General features: G+C 42.6%; 1 protein-coding gene across 12 annotated transcripts in view; it reads left to right on the forward strand.

The window, feature by feature from the left end:
* Window positions 1-342: 342 nt before the first annotated feature.
* Window positions 343-12410, forward strand: part of CNOT1 (CCR4-NOT transcription complex subunit 1) — a 107772-nt gene continuing 95704 nt past the window's right edge. For 6 of the 12 annotated variants that reach the window (XM_030582236.1, XM_030582240.1, XM_030582244.1 and 3 more), the window contains exon 1: window positions 349-542. The gene's annotated coding sequence lies outside the window, so the exon portion shown is untranslated. Of the gene's footprint in view, window positions 543-12410 lie in introns of all 12 variants that reach the window. The other 6 variants (XM_030582238.1, XM_030582237.1, XM_030582239.1 and 3 more) reach the window with 2 other exon arrangements.

A 12410-nucleotide genomic window follows, 5' to 3' on the forward strand; every position in this document is an offset into this window, starting at 1 on the left:
CCCCGCTCTCGCCCTTTGCGGCCTCCTTTACTTCCCCTTCCTCTTCGCCCAGCCGCGCTCCTCTTCCATTGGCCAGACCCTGTGAGCTCCGCTGCCTTCACCGAACGCTGATTGGCCACATCTCCTAGGCACAAGAACCCTGACCTTTGATTTGCAGACGGGAGGGAGGAAGGCCTCCATCCCATTAACCAATCAGCGTAAAGCTCTTGCTTTGGGGCAGGAAACTCAGCGCTCCCATTTCTTCCCCAATGAACCCCAGTCGCTGATTGGGCGGATCCCACGAGCGCAGGCGCCCGTGCTGCCTGCCTGGATTGTGATTGGCTGAAATCCGCATACGCAGGGGCGGAGGGCCGCGTCCCCGCCCTGTGCCTGGCGTGCTGCGAGGGGACTGGGGAGGGGAAAGGCCGCGACGTGAGCGCGCGACCCCGTCCGCCATTTTGTATTGAAACCAGCGGAGCCGAGAAGCTGAGAGAGGATAAAAGCGCAGGAGGCTGAACAAGGCGCCTGCTCTGGCCCCGCGACCTCCAGCCCTGCTGTCTGAGGTGAGAGCCGCGGCGGGGGCCCTGGGCTGGACACTTGGGAGCAGGCCAACGGTACTGAGGCCCGGGCCCGGGCCCAGCCTTGGGCCTAGGGTATGTGGGGCCGGGCGAGCTGGAGCCGACCGGAAGGATGAGGCTTGGCGTAGCCCCAGGCTTGCGGGGGGCTCGGGACGGTGTTGAGGCGCTCGGGGCCCAGTCTGGAACGTGACTCGGAATTTGGGGGGGCCGGGAGCCCGGGCCTGTAGAGGGGCACTCCATAAGTCGGGAGCAGGACAGCCCGGCACCCGTCCTGAGGGAGAGGGGGAAGCAGGAGCGGTGAGTGGGCTTGGGGTGGTGGGGCCTCTAAGCCCGGCTGGAAGCTCCCACTAGGGGGAGCCCGAGTGGAGGCCCCCGAGGCCCAGCCGTTTCCGGGGGTCGACAGTGTGCAGGGCTGGGCGATCTGTGCTGGGCCAGTCGCCCTGGCTTCAGGGGCGCGGGCTGGGGCTCTCGGGAGGAGGGGAGTGGCTGGACTCCAGCTCCCCAGTCTTTCGTGAGGGATGTCAGAAACTTATCCTTTCTCCGGGGGTTCGGCTCTTTGAGACACCAGGGTCAAGGGGCTTTTTAGGAGGGAGCCTAGGACAACCTGCCTCTTCCCTGTTGGGGCGGGGGGAGGGATGGACTTAAGCTACCACATCCCCTTGGACTCCTTTTGGATCCCCATGAGTTACTGGGTTTGAAGTGGGTTGGACTGGGTCTTTGAATACCTGTCCCTCACTGATTGATTCCAGCCAGCAATTACATTTGTTCTCTTCTTGGTAGACTACTTGTGATGTTGGCTAAATACAGAAATAAAACTCGCTGGTTACTCAGTTGCAGTTCAAAACATGAATTATTTTGTTGTCACTTACCTCTTATGGTAAGTGCCCTATTAAAAAACAGCTTTATCAAGAACCTTCTCGTCACTTAAACACACTTGAAATCACAAATGGTGCTTGTTTATAGCTTAGTGCACTGGTTCTCAACCTGTGGGCTGCTTGTGGCCGGGTCAGCACACAGCTGTGGTCCATGTGCATCCTCAGGGTCATACAAGTACACCTCTACCCCATGACCGGCCATAACACGGTAAAGCAGTGTTCGGGGACGGGGCTGCGTACTGTGGTGGATCAGAGCAAGTTTGGGAATGTGGTTTCAGCTATAACGTGTTAAGATTTTTTTTGGCTCCCGAGGACAGTGTTACATCAGGGTAGATATGTAGTGTGTATTTATTACGTGGATGTGATCCACATAAAGCATAGAGAGCTGCATATGCCGTCCACAATAATTCATAGGTTGAGCACCACTGCCCTAGTGTGAAGTAGAATGAAAGCCTTGAATATCTTAAATATGTCACAATATCCAAAGTGCAGTTCTGGCTTCAGAAAAGTTTTTCTTGGGGAAATTAAGTTAGAATTAAAATAAACCGTTGGTCAATCTAAATTGAGGCCAGAATCTGTAGCATTTTCCCCTTGCTTCTGCTGTGTAGACTTGCTTGATCACAGTAAAACTTTGAAGATCTCTTGAAAGGCAAAATTGTTTGGATTTTGGAAACAGAAAAGATGGTGTAGGCTGCTGGTTAACTTAAAGAGCCTGTTCACTGTTGGTAGCCCTGACCTGACATGGATTCTTGAAAAGCCAAGTAAAAGGAGGTTTTGAAAATCCCAACATTTACAAGACAAGGTTATGTTACCTTGGCTGATGAAAAGTAAAGGCATAAAAATGGAGTACATGGTCATACAGTAAGTACTATGTAGACAAGATCTTTAATTATGAATTATTTCAGCATACCAGAAGTGGCTGTGCTATTCATTAGCAAGGAAGAAATATTTGTAAATGCTATCATCCAGTTAACTTGAGTGATGAGCAGTTGCTTAGTCCTAACATTTTAGTTCAAAACTAGAAAACTTAGTGTAATTGTAGTAACTTAGTGTAAACTGTTTTTTAAAAATAGCTCTCTTGAAACGGGCGTTCATTGCTTGCGTAATAGCCTCCCCTTCTTAGGTGTTGAAACTAAAAGGTGACTGCCAGCTAACTAACAAATTGCAGAAGATTTTGTTCAGCGTATATGACTTCAAAAGGAGTGAGGTGATGTGCAAGGGCCTTAAATACAATGAACAAATAAAAGGTGATACTGTGACAGACAAATATAGACTTAGTACATGGAACGCGCAACTTAGTTTAGAAGTCCCCAGTTTTGTCAGGTGATCAGATAATGCAGATGCTTTCTGAGCTCAGCTTCAAGGACTCTATGGTGGAAAGCATGAAAAGACAACAGCTGCTGTCAGATTATTAAGCCGGTAGTGAAATACAGGTATTTCTAAAGAGAAGTGTACGACAGTTCATTCTTGATACATAGAAGTAACTTCAGGAGGCTTCCTGATTCCAAGGTAACTATACCTTGGATTGAATAAAATGCAGAATTAGCCTGGATGAGGTAATTGCCTTGTAAACAGGAAGCAGCCTTTGATAGCTGTGCAGAAATGTGCTTTCCATCCCACTCCTGCATCTTGGTTCAGTATTGTCCTCCACTCCATATCCCTATAAATATGGTTGTCTAAATTTCTGACCCTCATCCTGTTGCCAGACAACCCCTGTCTCGAGTCTGCCCCATCCTTCTCCCTAGACTTATTTTTGTCCATTCTTCTAGTCAGTATTTACTTTAAAATTGTATTTAATATCTGGAGTTGATAGAAATGAGATGCTGAGTTGGTCACGTTTTAGCTATATAGATGGACTGTACTGAAGGCAGTAGAACAGGAATTTTATAACTACTGTTACTGAAGAAAAATAATCAAAACCTTGTACTCTAGTAAATGCCCATCAATAAACCAAAGTGCAGGGAATTCCATAAATGGGAAGTGTAGTTTGTTGAGTAGAGTATTCCTGTGTTCTAGCAAGATTCAGTTTGTTTTCTTAGTGTTACTTATTAACTAAATTGTGTATTTATAATTAATCGTTCCAGTTCTCCTTTAAGGCTCTGGCACTTAACACTTATCAGTAGTTTTAACTACTTTTTTTAGTAGGAAAAAAGAGTTCTAATCAGTCTTCACTGGTCAGGGAAGGTAGATCCTATATATTGTAAACTTAACTACACTGTCTAGGGAGAACTTCAAACTGCATTGTTAAATTGGAGGCAAATAGGATATAAATGTGTATCCTGGTTGCTCTACAGCAGTGGTCACCAACCAGTAGATTGCAATCGACTGGTTGATCCTGGCGCCTCTGACAGTCGATTCTGATCTCTGGCCACTAGAAGCCAGTGGGGCTAAGGCAGGCTCCTTGTGTGCCATGGCACTGCGTCGCCCCCAGAATCGGCCAGCATGACTCAGAGGGGGCAAGGGCAAGGGTCTCCATGCTGCTCTGCCTGCAAGCACCACCCCTGCAGCTCCCATTGGCTGGGAACAGGGAATCTGTGTCCAATGGGAGCTCTGGGGAGCAGTGCCACATTCCCCTTTCCAGGGGCTGCAGAGGCATGCTGTCTGCTTCCGGGAACAGTGTGGGGCTGGGGTAGGCAGGGAGCCTGTCTTAGCCCCGCTATGCTGCCAACCTGGAGCCGCCTGAGGTAAATGCTGCCTGGTGGGAGCCTGCACCCCAGCCCTGAGCCAGCACCCCCTACCTGAGTCCCCTCCCAGAGTCAGCACTCCATACCCGTTCCTGTATTCAAATACTCTGCCCCAGACTGGAGCCCCATCCTGCACCCAAACACTGTCCCAGAGCTTGCACCCCTGCCCCAGGCTCAGCCCAGAGTACCCTCCCACAGCCCCAACCCAGCCCTGCACCCCAACTCCCTAAGCTCAGCCTGCTTGAAGTGAGTGAGGGTGGGGGAGAGTGAGTGAGGGAGGGAGGATGGAGTGAGTGGGATGGGGCCTCAGAAGGGTCAGGGTAGCCCCTGGGTTGCACTTAAATTGAAAAAGTGATCTTGTGCATAAACAGATTGAAGACCACTGCTGTACAGTATATACACTACCTAAATGTTGTTCACGTTCTTGATTTGTGACACTAACAAAAGGTAAGTACACTGGGGAACAAAAGTATCACCAGCATTCAACACTCGCAATGCAAAAGTGGCTGGAAACTGGTATTTTTAACTAGTTAAATGCCCTGTAGCACACAATTGCAAGACAGTGTATTTAGGAAAGTTTGTGGCTGAAATGTAAGAGTGGGGCTACATGTTGACTACTGAAATCATATTGACTAAATGGAGTTGATAACCTTAAAATAAGGGAGGGATGCCAAAGCTTGTTGAATATCTAATGAAACCTTTAGTTGAGTACTGCTGTGCCAGTTGAGTTAACAAACTGCTTTCTACAAATTATTCTGTAAAGTAAATGTAAACTCTATTTGGAGAGAAGCTGTTTGGGGTTGTGGTGAGAATTACTAGACAAAATATTAAGCTTGTTCCAGGGTGTTTAAAATCGAGTCTTCCTGACTAGTGATTTAATCATAGTTTTCTACATAAAAGTGCATTCTTGTTGGTTGTTATAACCTTAATACATATTCTTCACAACTCAGATGTAGGTTTCATTTTTCAAAGGTACACCCTATACATTTTTAAAGTGATTTATTTTGAACTCTTTTCAGATTGATTTTACAGCTATATCAGAAAATGAATGATAGTTTGGTTATTTCATTTACCAAAGGTAATTGAAGCAGATGTTTATGAAATCATTGGGAGGTGAACTATCTCCAATTCAACAGGTCGATCATTAATATTTGGAGGATTTTCTTGCCATACTGTATTAGGGGGAAAACATCACCAGACAGACATTTAAATTGTTTTATTTAACTAAAACAACAACATTATCTATTCTGGATTTTTTTTCTGCAACAGCAAACATAGTATTTTAACAAACAAGCATATGAATTTTTGAATGTAGTTACATTCAAGTTTTTAAAATCAGGTTTGTTTTTGTTTTTTAACTCAAATAGTTAAATGAAATATAAAAACAAAAATCAACTCTCAGCTAGGTCAACATTAGAAACGTAAAATATTGGCTTCTCCAGCCAACTCAGTCATCTTCACTTTTATTTTCCTGTTTGTTCATAATCTGGAAAAGAGAAACAACCTTTCCTGCTTTTTCAGGTCCCAAACAATTTCTCAATTTGGAATGAATTAGTCCAAAGGAAGAAAATATTCTTTCTACAGTGGCAGAAGAAGCTACTGCTGTTAAAAGTGAGATTATCACTTCAACAGTCTCTGAATCCAGGTGCTTAAGTGACTTCCACCAGTTCACTGGTGTGACTTTCTTTGAAACATCAGCAAACATTTCTTGAATGGTTCTTATTCACGAACTGGATCCCTTTTATGGACTGCTGCCATTATAGGTTTTCCCTTCTAGTGAGAGAATGGTATGGTAGATTTCACATCAATGAAGGCTACACTCAGAAAGACCTCAAGACTTCTGGAATATGCTGCTCAGTTTCACTTTTGTTTCTACTGCCTGTCCCTCGCTTCTCACATTTTATATCCAGACTTCTCCTTGTCCAGATCTTTTCTGCCCCCAACAATCTATCACTGAACTTTTTGAAACGTTGCACTTTTAGAGAGAGGTAAGGGATGAACTCTGTACACAAATTTGCAGAGGGACAGTTGGATTGAGGTCTGTTATTTCTCACCTCTGTATATTTATTTAAAAACATTTTTACTGTTAACAAACGTTATCTCTGGAGACACAAATCCACAGTCTGAGAACTGCAAAACTAAGCATCTCTGATGGTATCTTCTAGACTGAACACAGAGTCCCATTGGGTCGATAGATTATTTAGGTTTAATCTTTCTATGCAGAAGCCCCTGGAACCCCATAGATTGGTTCCCTAATCCATGAACTGTTGGAACTCATTTACAAAACTTTTCTTAAACATTACATGAATGTATTGTCTCATACTATAGTATGAGACTTTATAATCCCTGTTTCATGATGAGATCTCTTTGAGCTATAATGTGATCTCTTTTTGAGCTAAATGTATCTTAATTAAAACTATCTTTAGATGGCTTTTTCCTCAAAGCATTTTATCAAAAAACTTTTTAAAAAAATCATTGATTTTTATCCACCCTACTATATTGGAAAGAATGATTAAAATTTCCCAGTAATGTATTTAAATTGTCATCCATGTGGCTTATGCAGTGAGTTTTCTCTTGCCATAAATGTTTAAGTAGTAACTATCTTGTAGTCTAAATTAGCTTTGAAGCATACCTCCAGTTTCTTCCCTAACTGAGTCTTTTGAGGCACTAGTAGAATGCTTCCTAAACTCTACTTATGTATGGCTTTGATGGGAGGACAAGATGAAAATATTCCACCAGAAACGAGCTCAGTAATTTTGGTCTTCACGGTTTCCTTATGCAGTATCTTATAGAACCTGTAATGGCCTCACATTTTTTGACTCTGATAAAATGGTAACATAAAAGTTGGAGGTTAGGTGTTGGTTGACTAAGGCTTTTGAAATGCATGTCTGACACCTTAAAATGGCTCATTTGAATTTTTTAGGAATTTTTCAAGACCTCTGTTTGTAGAGTCTCTCTTGTCTTGAAGTATTTCAAAGCACTTTAGAAACATTTTCACTTCACCCTCCTCAGTGGTAAAGCACACACACAAGTGAACTGCCAGGTGCTTCTACTGTATGCAGCTGAAGTGTCAGAAAAGTAACTGATAGTGCATTTCAATTTACTGGATTTATAGAATAGCAAAACCTTTTCAATACTGAATACTAACTACTTTCTGTGGAGAATGAAGTTTTAGCTCTCACTGCTAAACTATTGGATTCTTGCCTAGAATTTTATTCTTGTATTTATAGCCCACCTGAATTCCACAATATTAGAGGCACTTCTAAAGTTGCATAGATTACCAACTGAAACGTTACCTGCTGCAGGAGATCCTTATGATATACCCATCATTCTCTTTAGAAAGCGTAATGATTCCATGCAAGACTTACAAGCAGACTAAATTGGGTATTCTGTACCACTTGAAATAAAATTATATACTTTGTGTGTCAGTATAGGTAAGTGCTAATACAGATGAAGGTAATCATTTAAAGGATGACTGAAGGGCTGAATCTGTTAATGAAAGTAGTGCCCCTTGTAACATAGGAACCTATATCTTTATAAAATCCTGCGTGGATACGAAATTTGTATCTGCACCCCATTTGCAAACATGGTCTGCAGATTTGCAGGACTCAAACTTTAAATATGCTGATAAAATTGGCTTGTATCAAAATGTCTCCTGGGCTGAGCCTGTTCACCTTGCTTGCATCTACTTCAAGATATAGTGCATCTAGGATTATTTTAGTTACTGTAGGTGAAGGAGTGCAATCTGATTGTCCTAATGGGTCACTGAGTTTTGCAATGTAACATTCAAGGAGAATGGCTTTCCTTGCCTGTTAAATTCTAGCCAGTCTTGTTTAAACATTACAGCTGAATAAAAACCACTTTGTCCCTCTTGATGGCTAGCTAAACGAATGCAGTATTCTAGAAGTCCTTTCTTCATAATGTTCTGCAACTTCCATGTTTAACAGACTTGTAAGAAGACTGCTAATGAGGAAATTCCAAAACATCATCTTCATCAACTATGACTTCTAATGCCTTGTTGTTCAGTTGCCATAAAGCTTTCAGCTTCATAGATTAAAAGTTGTCATACAAAAACTAACATGAATTTTACAACCCACAATTCTGACTTTTTTTCTGCCCTGTGAATGATTCTTCACTTTGGTATATGATCACTTAAACTGTGTTAGTCTAATTTGTAGAATAGGCCAAGTAAGTCATATCTGGGCCACAGAAATTTTAAACTATTGAGACTTCTTCGAAGTGGCAGTGAGAAAAAGGCAGCTTTCCACATGCATTACTTAAGACCAGGGACTCTTACTGAATTTTTCCTTCTTTAGAAGATAAGGCACTCTTGATTAGTTAAAATGGCTTTTGGAGAACTTGTCTGTAGTTGACTAGGATCAAGCTTAATACGAGTAACTGAGACTGCTGACCAGGGAAATAACCCACCTCCTTCCCCGACAGACCAAGGGACGCACCCTACCCATGTACTTATCTGCTACACTGTTACTGACTTGGACTCCTTATTCATTCTATGGGTGGCATACCCGAGCCCACTTATCCACTGACACTTTAAAAAACCCTTGCACCCCAATCTGGGTCTATGCTGGTTATGCGATATGTATGAATCTTTTCATCCTTGCAAACGATATTTGTAACCCCCGCATAACCCAAGCATGACCCAGAAATACAGTACCTTCCCTCTCAACTTGTGTGTATTTCATTTCAAACATTCACTTTAATAAAATTTTTTAATCTGCCTGCACTCTGACACTGAAGTCTTTTAAGTGTGAAAAATTACTAGATACATACCGTAACTGGTTGACATAATGACATTCTTTCTTGCTGAGTAAAGTGATGGACTTCTCCGGGTATGTCTTCCCTGCTGAGTTAACATAGGTGACTATCACTGAGGTTGGCTGCTCGCACCTAGGGCTGGTCTACACTACGGGGGAAAATTGATCTTAGATACGCAACTTCAGCTACGTGAATAACATAGCTGAAGTTGAAGTATCTAAGATCGAATTACTCGCTGTCCTCACAGTGCGGGATCGATGTCCACGGCTCCCCCTGTCGATTCTGCAACTCCATTCGGGTTGGTGGAGTTACGGAATCAATATAAGCGCGTTCAGGGATCGATATATCACGTCTAGATGAGACGCAATATATCAATCCCCGAGCAATCGATTCCTACACACCGATACGGCGGGTAGTGAAGACGTACCCCTAGACAAGCTAGGCCATACTTGAGTTACTGTGTCCTGGTGCTGCATTGGTCATCTGCATGTCAGGACTCCTGTGGGCATGTCACAATGGCTCTTTGTGCTGTAGTAAGCTGAGCCACTCTAGTGAATTGTAGAAGAGCTTGTCTGTCCTGCTGGGAACATGGGGAGTGAGTGGGATGGTGGGAAGGCATTGGAGGGCTATCAGCACTTGAGTGGCTTATCCTCTGGTCCTCATTGCAAAGTGGTTGGATACCAGCCCAGGTGAAAGCCTTTTGGGTAACCAAGGACAACCCAGGTTGAAAGCAACTAATCTTGGATCAGGTCTTGTGTGGATCGGAGGAGAGTGTAGTGGTGGTTTGTCTTATGTAATCCACATAGTTGTTGGGGCATTTGATGCTCTGGATGAGCTATACCACATGTGATAAGAATGTGTAGGAACTATGAATCTTGAAACGTGTGGGGAGGGTATCATATGCTTATCACATGTGGTTACCTCATCCAGGGCATCAAATCCCCAGTAACTGTGTGGGTGAAATCAGACCATCATTATGCTCTCAAAGGAGCTTGCACAGAAATATGATTAAAAAAAACCACTATCACCTGTGGGCAAATAATGCGATAGCACAATGTGATAACTCCATATCTGATTTTTCAGTACTCGCCCTCAAAGGAAACCTGTACAGCACCTTCAAAAGGCAAGCCCAGGAACGTCGGTTCATAACTCTGCTAGACACCAAAAGCTATGGACTTGACGGGGACACTAATCTTATGCGTAGCGTGTTACAACTTGTAACACATCTGCACTATCTGCTACCCTTAATTGCCCATTTCAAATCCTTTGTGCATAACAATTTGACCCCTAATTGCCCATTTTATTTCAAGTGGTGGCTTCCAGTACGCTTTACCTCTTCTGCTTAGCAATCTGTCCCAACTTGTATTTAGTTCAGACGCTGCTTCCTTCCCCCAAAGAAGAGTTCTGTGCATCTCTAAAGCTTCCATCAACAGAATTTGGTCCAGTGAAAGGTATTAGCTCACCTACCTTGTCTCAATAATATACTTGTCTAAAATATTTACTTATTTTCCCCTGGAACTCTCTACTACTCAAACTCACCCAAATGTAATCATTCAGTGAGTGGTGCAAGACATGTCAACTTGTGTAGGCTCTTCCCTAAGCACTGCATTAATTTTCTTAATCTTATCAACTGTTATGTCCTTTTATAAAGGTATAATGATGAAGAGTTTACAAGGTATTTTCGCAGTTGACATAATTGTCTTAAAGTTCTCTGGGCTGTGTCTTGTAATGGGAATAAGCACAAAAGCTTGTAACAAATATAATCCACCCTTCCTTACACATGCTTTATATCTTGATGTGTTTAGAGCATTGAGATGAGGCTCCTTCCTAGAACTGTACTTACAGTACTGTACTAATGTACAATACATTAGTACTGTATTTCATCCTTGAGCCACAGTATCACCTCAGGCATTTTCAAATACTGCTGACTTTAAAATGAAAGCCAAATTTGAGATCCTGAGTTTGATTACTATATGATACTGTCAGATGCTGCTGTTCAAGACTTGCAAGTAGGAATGCTTGTACTGGTGAGTGAAATGTTGGGAAGGGGTTAAGTTATCAACTTCCTCATAAAGTAAGCCCTTGTTTTCCTGTTCCTTGTGTTGCTGCTAGCTTCCCTCTGCCCTGTTAGAAAAGCTAACAAAGCTGTGGTCAGTTTCACTGCTGTCCACAGGATACTGCATAGCAGGTGATGAAAGCAAGAACCATGTCACCTTATAGGTTGCTCTTTGGAAAGTTGTTAGCAGCGGAACTAGTTGCTGGAGCCATGTGGTTAGAGGGCCCAAAAATACAAACTGGGTTTTGGGTGGTATAGTGGTGACCCTTGGCCTGAGGAAGAGTTCCTTCTCACTTTCCACAGGGGGATCTTTCAGATTTCGGTTTGGTACTAGCTGCCCAAAAATAGAACTCATGAACAAAAATCTAGGTAGAGTGCTGTTCCTAGACCTTACCATAGCAATCACTGTGGAATCCAAGTATTCTCATAAAGGGTGGGTGATCAATTCTTACTGGCATCTTGCTGATGAGCTCAACTTCTTAATATGGCACAGTGCTGGACCTTGCTGGTGGCCATTCCCCATCTGCTATATATCTACTAGGTTAGTATGAAACTTCTCAAGCTGTACAGTTGTTGGGCCAGTAAGCTGCCTCTGTGTGCACAGTGAGAACTTTTGAAGAATATACATTTGACTTGTACAGGAATACTAGTCATTGAAAGACTTTTTTTTAAGTGGTATTCTAGTAGTTTTTTAAACTACCTTTTTAAAGTATATATCTGCTGATGGTCTTTGTGGTCTTAAGTCACTTTTTGTTCCTTTGCTGAATGAAAGACCCCCAAATAGGGTAAATAGATTATCCTCCTGTCAAATGCCCACTGTAAAACTAAAGGAACTTCTCTAATTTTTTAGTTAGACATGTTAGATGTCTGAAATTTTTCCTTCTGCAGTACAGTTAACTGGCACTTTTTAGAAGTTGAAAGTCTCTTAGGATTCTGGAAGTTGAAGTCTTTTAATTCTAGGGATTTGTTTCCTCCTAACTTCTGAGCTTTTTCTTTTTCCCCACATAAATGGTGGCAATTGGGTCATACACACAGGCTTCAGCAATAGTTATTTTTGTAGCATAAGGCAGCAGTAAAAATGTGGGCTTTTCTAATACAGCAGAAGAGTAGCTTTAAGTTCTTTATCAACCTACACTGTTGGATTTTTAAACATTTTTTCCCTTTTAGTTAGCTAGTCCAATTAAGCTTTTACCAGAATACCAAAACCTGATCTGACTACAAAACCTAACATTTTTTGTGACATGTAATCAACCCCTTTAATTTTAGGCATTATTGAGAAGAAGCTGACATGCTGCTTCTGTATGGAATACTAATTTACATTTTGATGGACAGTTGTTAGCTAGCTAATTGTGCCCCAGAAGCAAATGACTTAGTTTTAGTCATAAAAGCATCACCTGGTCATGTCCTTTGAAGTGTCAGCTATCTGTGATACCAGAGAAGCATAAAATGCCTAACCATGGCC

This window comes from Gopherus evgoodei, chromosome 12 (genome assembly GCF_007399415.2).
Source record: "Gopherus evgoodei ecotype Sinaloan lineage chromosome 12, rGopEvg1_v1.p, whole genome shotgun sequence".
In the NCBI taxonomy this organism is placed as follows: Eukaryota; Metazoa; Chordata; order Testudines; family Testudinidae; genus Gopherus; species Gopherus evgoodei.